This window comes from Cryptomeria japonica, chromosome 3 (genome assembly GCF_030272615.1).
Source record: "Cryptomeria japonica chromosome 3, Sugi_1.0, whole genome shotgun sequence".
In the NCBI taxonomy this organism is placed as follows: Eukaryota; Viridiplantae; Streptophyta; class Pinopsida; order Cupressales; family Cupressaceae; genus Cryptomeria; species Cryptomeria japonica.
In genome coordinates, this window is record NC_081407.1 from 176,196,512 (window position 1) to 176,205,963 (window position 9,452).

A 9,452-nucleotide genomic window follows, 5' to 3' on the forward strand; every position below is an offset into this window, starting at 1 on the left:
CAAGGGCTACGAAATCAAGGAACAAAATAAGTAAGATATCCTCATGTGCTTTCTGTCGATACATTTTTTAAATGTTCGTTTCTAAAAGCTGGTTAATTCGTCTAAAAATCGTTTCCTTTCACTCTAGAGAAAGTGTTGGGTAAGACGGACTAAAAATGGTTATTGGTAAAATGAGGGACTTTCTCTAGTTCAGGAGACTATTTTAAACTTACTTCGTTAGCCGTGAATTAAATCTGTGTAAGTGGAGAAGAGATGGGCTTAGGGATAATTTTTTTTACAAATTTTCCGTTGGCTAAGATGGTGTGGAGTTTTATCCTTTATATAAGGGGGAATTGCTTGACATATTCTAGGATTTATTTGAGATATTTTAATACTTGCTATGCTTGCGTTACGTTTGTATAGTGTGTGTTTTATTTATATTTATGTCTCATTATGAATTTATGTAGTTAATTTTGAAACTATTCCATTTAGTTGACTTTTTTTTAATGTTTATTTTTATTTTTATTTAATCTAATTATGTTAAGCTTGTATTATATAGTTTACTTTTATATAACAATCAAGTTTTGCAAATTTTTTTATAATAGAGAATTTAAGATATTTTTTGATATGTTATGTGTTTTTTATATTTATTACTTATTATTTTTTAATTAATTGTTTTGTTTTAAAAAAAAAAAATAGTTTTTATATTAGTTGATATTATAATTTAATTTATTTGATTAGAAAATTTAGCAATTAATTTATGGTTGATATTGTTTTATTTGAAATTATGGTAGTTTATTGGGAAAGTTTTGATAATATGAATGTATTCAAGACTCTATGAATCTATCGACCAACTATTGATTTGTCCATTTTGTTTTTATATTAGTTGATATTATAATTTTTCTTTTTAATTTATTTGATTAGATAATTTAGCAATAAAATTTTGGTTGATCAATTGTTTTTGATATTTGATTATTTGAAATTATGATAGTTTATTAGGAAAGTTTTGATAATATGAATGTATTCAAGGCTCTATGAATCCATCGACCAACTATTAATTTGTTCATTTTGAATACAATAATTTCTTCATATTTTTTAGGTATCTATTAATTTGTGGAGAGCAATTGTTTGTTCTCCCTTTTTTTTTTTGCTAAATTTTATGTTATAATATGGTGAGTGCATTTCATAATGATTAGTATAATAGATTCACAATTTAAAAGAAAAACAAGTTTTTATTTTATATTTAAGAATACAAAGCTGTTAGTATATATTGATATATTACTATCGACTTTACCATTACACCTCATTTGATGCAAGCACTAATAAATAGATATGCTATTCTCTTGAGCATATACTTATTGAGAAAAATATTTTTCATACTCTCTTAAGTGCATACTTGTACAACCCTTTTATTGTGCCTTTTCTCTGCTACAGATGTGAGTAAATTGAATAGGCTACTTACGAAAAATGGAATGCAAACATCAACGAAATTTTCAAAGGGAAACGTGAAAGGTATGTGTTGTGGGCCCGACCACCTAAGCTTTGTACTCCATGACAAAAGCAACCTAGTCATCTGACAGATCTTTGATTTGCCCATAGACTAGAGTAGTTAATAAAATCCAAGTGCATGTTGTTTCGAAATTCCTGCAGAGTATACACACCTTGCATAAGGAAGCATGTTGAAAATTCCTACCCCCGCCATTTTTTAAAATTCTAAGAGAAGTATTGCTAGTGGCACCACACTTTGAAGACTTCGGAGGAGAGCACTTAGTGCTTCCACCCTTCACTCCCTCAAGTTGAGGACACACGACGCAACTGCTGTCATGATAGATCCCAAGCAATCCACACTTTCTAGGTGTCCTGCATTCATATACTCCTTCCACACCTTATTTAAGTGCCTCCTGATTTCAAATAAGAAAATAAGAGCCCTGCTTTGCAAGTTTCCTATTGATAAAAAAATGATCTTATTTGAAATCAAAGTAATGGTATAAATTTATTGATTACGTGTATGTTATATAAGAAAGAAGGAAAAGAAATGACCAAATCTATTGTTTGGCTAAAAAAATTAGCCATACGATGCTTTATAAAGCCTTTAAAAAAAATAGATCTACAAGGTAGAAAAAGGCATAAAGAGCATCAAGGATGGAAGGATCAAATGATAGAATGTGAACATATTATGTATGGATAAAAACAAAGGTTGGTGGTTTATGAGAATTCATGAGAAATGATATAACAAAAACAAAATTTAAGAGGGTGGGTAAGAATCAAATAGATCTTAGCACATAATGATAGATCAAATCATAATTATATTTATAATTAGCATTTGCATTTTGGTGTGCAATGGGTATGTTGAAGAGTTGTGGAAGGTCAATTAGGGAAAATTTGGTCCTTTTCTTACATAAATTTGTGTAGTGCATGATGTCAATTGATATGAAACTATGTTGTTTGTGCAACAAAGGTATCAATGGAGAAGTGATAGCTTAAAATCGACTATGCATCTACGTACTAGGATCCAATCATTACTTAAACAAAACCTTGGAATTGAGAAGATAATCAAGTTTCATTAGCAAGAAGCTTATATTATGTTTGCAATAGAATGAGCATGAAAGACATGTTAGTTATCCAAAGACTATTGTATGACCAATAAAGAATTCATTCCAATAGTTGGAAATGGATGAACAACTATTTTTTAAACATTGCCTCACGTTTCTTGAATGAATAAATTTACCATGTTGTATTGATGCTTAATCGAGTTGATCTCAAAGCAGCTTTTGAATGAAGCAAAGGGTAGCCAGTGCACATGGCGGTAGCCCACTCTTTTGTACTGCACAGTCATTCTACATATCTAAACTCGTGCAAATTCCTGGATCTTGCACCATTCCATACAAGAGTCTTGTCCCTTTCTTTAAGTTTCAATATTTTACTTTCACATGCACAACCTTCAAACACTAAAGGCACTAATTGAGTCCAATCCCATCATTTCACCGGTTATACAATACTTTTAAAATTTGCCCACTTGCTACACTTATCAACTTTAAATTTAGATATAATATTTCATTATGCCAAACTTATTAAATTTAAATTTAGATATGATATTTTATTATGTCAAATTTTCCACATTGCTATAGGTTTAATTTAATTTTCAACAACATTCTATTTCAACCTAATCTTTTAGAAAGAGTCATAAACATAATCTAGTCTTTCATATTCAATTTTTTTTATTAATTCACTAATTTGAGAGTTAACTATCCTAACATATGATTGTTATTATCAGAGTAGGAGCAAAAAGGTCAAATTTTATGTCTATGCTTATGCAATTAACAGACATCTTAATTTACTTTTAATCATTGAACTATCACATAATAATATCTCCTCTAAGGAATTACACACATTAATCTCTATTAATGTCAATCTTAATTATCATTAATCTCAATTTCCATCAAACTTAGCCTATTTCATTTTTGACATGTATCACTTCTTAATTGGTATCATCATTAGTTTACATAAAACTTGGGTTTTATCTAACATAGCTTACATCAAACATCAATAAATTGGCATTCATCACTCTTTTTTATATCTCTTTCAATATTATCAAATCAACCTAGGGACCTCAATATCATCAAAGAGGTTTCATATTTCTCTTTGTACATAACATTTTATTGATGGCATTCTCTAGCACCAAATTGTTTTCTTGACACAAAATATATACTAGGTGACTTTTTTTTAGCAAATATCTATGGACAAACTCAACATTTAATGAAATTGGCCTCCTAGATCAAATTGCAAGAAAATTCAAGTCGTTAACCTTAGGATCCTAAAAACTCAATCATCTTAGGGCCCTAATAACTTGTCAAATTCCAAATTCTATTTACCAAATTTTTATCATATAATCATAATATTCAAAGTACATCTTGATCCAAATTTTAAGTAGTTTCTAGTTTCTCCTAAACTTATTCAGATGTCATTCTAATTTATCTACTATTGTCACATGAAATTGCACCATTGCTGAACTTGATCCAATATTTTAGAGATTCAATGGGAATGAGCTCTCAAGTGTGTAACCTTCCTAATTTGAGATTAGACCTCTAGAGAAGGATAGTTCATTTCTAACCCTAAGTGCAAGTGTTGATCCGACTCAAAATATATTAAAACTAATACTTACTCCTACTCTAATAAATCAAAAAGAAAGGGAAGAAGGAAAAAGTTTAAAATGAAAGGTAATTGTGCACCAAGAATTAGTTGAGTTACTTTTCTTGATCACTACAACATAGGTAGCCTATTAAAATTTGCAAACTCATATGATTCTCTATTTTACTAACTCATGCAAGCATGTATGAAGGTAAGGAGTTTGAAAATCACTTAGAGAGAGAGAGAGAGAGAGAGAGAGAGAGAGAGAGAGAGAGAGAGAGAGAGAGAGAGAGAGAGAGAGAGAGAGAGAGAGAGAGAGAGAGAGAGAGAGAGAGAGAGAGAGAGAGAGAGAGAGAGAGAGAGAGAGAGAGAGAGAGAGAGAGAGAGAGAGAGAGAGAGAGAGAGAGAGAGAGAGAGAGAGAGAGAGAGAGAGAGAGTAGGACTAAAGACAATAATCCATAAATAGTTTCTACAAACAATTTATACAGAACATACATTACCTCCAAAGAAGTAAAAACCACTTATACATGAAGGTAACAAGACTTAAATAAAAAAAGTGTTGCTAAACTAAAGAATGCATATCATTCTCAAATTGATGATCTAAAAGGTAAACACAAAATTTTATTGATTGCAAGATGTTAAGAAAGTTCTTTATAACTTCAAAAAGAGTAAATACAAAAGGAATTTTCTTTTATATTTTTCTTACATTGAAAAATTGAGAACTCGCTAAAAATAAGGACTAGTGATTTCTTAGTACCTTGGAGGATGGTGCCCAATTTGTAATAAAATCCTACTCCACCAAGGGTATGTTGTAGAGAATGTGTTCATGCCCTAGTTGTTGTTCACATTAATACTCTATAGAAGAAATGTGTCCTCTCAAAATATGATCTAATCATCTAGAAACATGAAGTAACATTCTTTGTACCCCTAATATACTTATCAGAATTGATGATTTGTGGGATTGAGTGTGAATCCTAGGAAAATTCTCAAGAAATCAATTGAAATAATGACCAAGGGATGGCATGCCAATCATCAACCTCTATAATAATAATTGAGGTATGGTTGAGCATCACTTTCCTTCTTCAGATCCTTGCCAATCTTCATAAAGAATGATTCTAGGTGTCATTAGATCTTATTTGGTAGATGGTGAGCATCATAGATACATAGATAATATTTTATAATAATCTTGGGATTAGGTCAATATATTTCACTATATATGCCAAGGAGTGGAGTTTAGAAGGGAATAAAAAATACAAGAGAAATCTTAAATTATGGACCTAAGGTTCCAAGTCTTTAGATGACCTTGAATTTAATAAGGACACCAATGAAATGGTCATGTCAGAATTAGGATATAGAAAAGAATGAGAAATAATAAAATTCATTCAATAAAAGTCATAAATAAAACCCTCATGTACAAGGATAAACCCTAAGGATGAAATGTTGGGGGATGTAATATAAGATTGGTTCGCTAGAGTAAATGTAAAGGAAAATAATACATCTCTCATAAATAACCTAGTTAAATCGATTAAATCATAACATGAATTAATAACCTTGTCAGAAAAGGGTTGCTCAACCTTGCATTCCTAATGTTCGCATTCATTTACTTTATTATGTTTATTTATTATTTTTCATTACATGGGAAGTGGGATGTCTCACTTTGAGGTATTTCAACATCTTGTGGTATGTGTAGGAATTCATAAGAATAGCTAATACCATTATGGCATTCTAGGATGTGGTGGTTAATTATGAAATACTCTATGACATATGTAAGAGCATGATTATAGAGATTTACAAAGTGGGCCAAGAATTTTGACCCACTTATGACACATATCATGATGCACCATAAAGCATCTTTCTTAAGGAACTAAATGATATTTTTAATGAGACAAATTTAGGCATGGGTCATAAGAATTCTTAGCATGGTATTTTTTAACCTTCTTTGGGTCCATGTCAAGAGAGAAAGATGCAAATCTCCATTTTAAAGCTTTGATCAATCAAGTGTATTATAGCATGTTTTGTTGCAAAATTAATATATTGGTTTGGTGTTTTTGAGTGTAGTGTTTTTTACTCAAAAATTTGTATCCATATATATTGGTGTCATTTTTTTTCTCTTTATTTTTGTTATATTATTGACAAAACCATCATTAGTAATAAAAGGAATGTAAGCACCATAAATCATATTGCTAAAATATCCATAATAATTAGGTGTTCCCAACAAGTTGATATAAAAAATATGTAGCAAGAGACACGTGTAGATAAAATATTTAATATGTCAATTTTCCACATTGCAATATGTCTAATTTAATATTCAACCTATTCTTTATTTTCAACAAGATTCTACTTTGATCTAATCTTTTAAGAAGAATTATAAGCATAATCTAATCTTTGTTTATAAGACACTTGGCAATGGTTTTCCTTTATAAATAAAAATAATAATATTTTATTATGAGTGATTGCTTCATTGGAGTACAGACTACATAGAGTGATCTTCATTTAAGGGAAGGCACAAGGGATATATAAGTCTATAGCCAATAAAGAATTCATTCCAACAGATCGAAATGGATGAACAATTGATTGCTTCATATTTATCTGGGCATGTGTATCTTAAGTATGTCTTTTCCATTTCTAAACTTAATATTAGAATATGGATTTAACATCTTTTCACAAGATAATGTGTACAATGCATGTTAGTTTAACTTACTGACAAGTGGATTTATATATATCTTAGCTATATAGGCTGAATATATATCTTAGCTATATAGGCTGAAGCTATTCTGGCTCCAAAACAGACCTTTCGTACAACGTGTTAGCGATAGGTTAGTCAATTGCAGCCGTTTATTGCAAAATCGACGGTGTAAAACGCGCGACTAACATGCATGTTAGTCAATCCATACTACCGTTTTGAAACCAGAATAGACGCGTCCTAGCTATATACTGGGGAATATACAGTGGAGTACGGTGCTAGCTATCGAGCCTTACACTTATCATCTGTTGGAGTCATATTTCAATTGGCCGCCTTCAACACCACGCCCAATGCATACGGATTGGTCATTCGCATGGGGTACTACAGCTATGCTGAAACCATGCGCTGTGTGGACGCCAAACAGACACCACCTCGTCTGGTCTACCAACACTGCTAATAAGGGCGTCGTAGGGGTCGAACTCCGGAGCAACGGAAACATGGTGCTCTATGACAAGAAGAACAGAACCGTGTGGAAGAGCTTCGACTTCCCCACAGACAGTCTGTTGGTGGGCAGTCTTTAGACATAAGCCGAGTGAAGAAGCTGGTGAGCCGGACTTCGGAAAAGGACAGTTCGGAGGGGCCTTACAGTCTGGAAATGGAAGCCGGGGGCTTTGCGCTCTGCGCCAGTTTGCCAAACCCTCTGCCGTACTGGACATCAAAGAAAAGTCTTGTTGAGCATCAAGCACACCTGCGAGTGGCCGGTTGCGAGCATCACCTTCCTCAGCGACCCCGAGGTCCGCAATGGGTTCCGCCAGATAATCGAAATGCGTCTAAGCAATGCGAGCTGTCCGGCACAGCAGAGAGCACCCGAGCTTTGCAATCTCACTTCCCAATCCACAGTTAGGTACGGCTTCAATTTTCCCTATTCGGTTTTTAAGGCTCGACTGGGATGGAAATCTGGGAATGTATACATACTCTCCTGATGTAGAAGGCAATACTTGGGATATGATATATGAGCGGTTTAAGAACGGAGAAGGAATATATGGGTGTGGTCCGCCGAAAAAGTGTGGGTCTCTTGGGGTTTGCCCTCAGCCTGACGGTGTCAAGGCCTGGAGCCCTAATTGCTCTCCTCCAAAGCTGCCCGCCTGCAGTGGGATAAACTCTGCTTCTGTGGACTTCTACAAACTGGTTGGGGTGGAGCATTTCTCTAAAAAATATGCGGCAGGAATTGGTAAGTTAACAGTGGTGGAATGTAAAAGGAGGTGTTTGAGCGACTGTAAGTGCGCCGCCTTCTTCTATTGGCAGGAGTCGTCGACATGCTTCCTTACAGAGCTTATATACTCTGCAGCAACTTGGCAACACCACGCATCTTGCCTATATTAAGTACGCCAAAACAGTGTAATGATCGTCTATATATATAATAATGATTCTAATATTCAATCTCGGTTACATCCTCTTAAAGCTCCAATCTGCGCAAGCTTTCCCAAATTCAGGTAATTTGACCTCGCCGCCAGATAATAACTATTTACAGGATTAAATGCAAAAGTTTTGTAGAATACAGACGACACGACAGGGGGAATTTCAGCCTGGGGTCGAGGGGAAGCCTATCAGATTTCAATGGTTTTTATTTTTTATGTTTTAGGAATATTTTTAAGTTGGTGGTTCATAAATTTAGCATATATTTCAGCTTAATAATTTAAGCCTAAAAAATTAAGGAAGCTAGTGGTTTAATGAATTTTACTTTTATATATCTTTGAATAAATTTCATATCACAAAAAAAAATTATATCCGATATACTTGAAAACTCTCTTGTATTTTACTTTGCCGCCTATTATATAGAGATATTTGTTTACATTTTTGCATATATCTATTTTATCATCTTTAAATTATATTTAATCTCATAAGAAAAAATATTTGTTTACGCCACGTTTATTTATTTGTCTTGAATAAATGTGCAACCTTAACCTCATCGATGCATATCAAAATTGGACGATTAAAAAACAAATTAGGTTCTTTAAAAATAGCATCTACTACAATATAAAACCCTATGATGAAGAGAAGCAACAACTAGATTGTAAATATATAAAATCCTCAGTGAAAGAAAATCTCATATTCATTGCCAATCAAGCCCTTTTCAAATGTAGATCTTGTTACTTGTTAAAATTTTAAAATTGAAATGCGCATAGAATACAATGTTCAAAACAATATGAATACATAAATAAATTTTAAAATTGAAACATGCATAGTATATTATAGCTCTATTTGTTGATGCTCTTATGTAGTTTGTGTAGTGTTGAAGGAGTGTATTGTCTATCTAGAGATAAAAAGAAGTAAATAAACATAACTTTTCCTCGTATTTTTTTCTATTTAGAATCTAAACTCGGATGATTGACAAGTGGCAAATAAAACTCTTAAGCTAGTGAGGTAATTTGTAGCCCCACTCCATTTTCACTTGCTCAAATATGTAGTCCTAAAAAGTAGGAGTTTTCTCTTCATTGAACCTTTGTTCCTTGAAAATAGAAGCTAAAGGCCCCCATGGGACCCTAGCCTCAGTCAAATGACAATCATTGCAACTTCTATTCCACAAGTGGGGTTCAAGTCTCAATGAGTCATAATCCTCCTAAAGATTCCCATCACCCTATTTACTATATTTTTGTTAGGG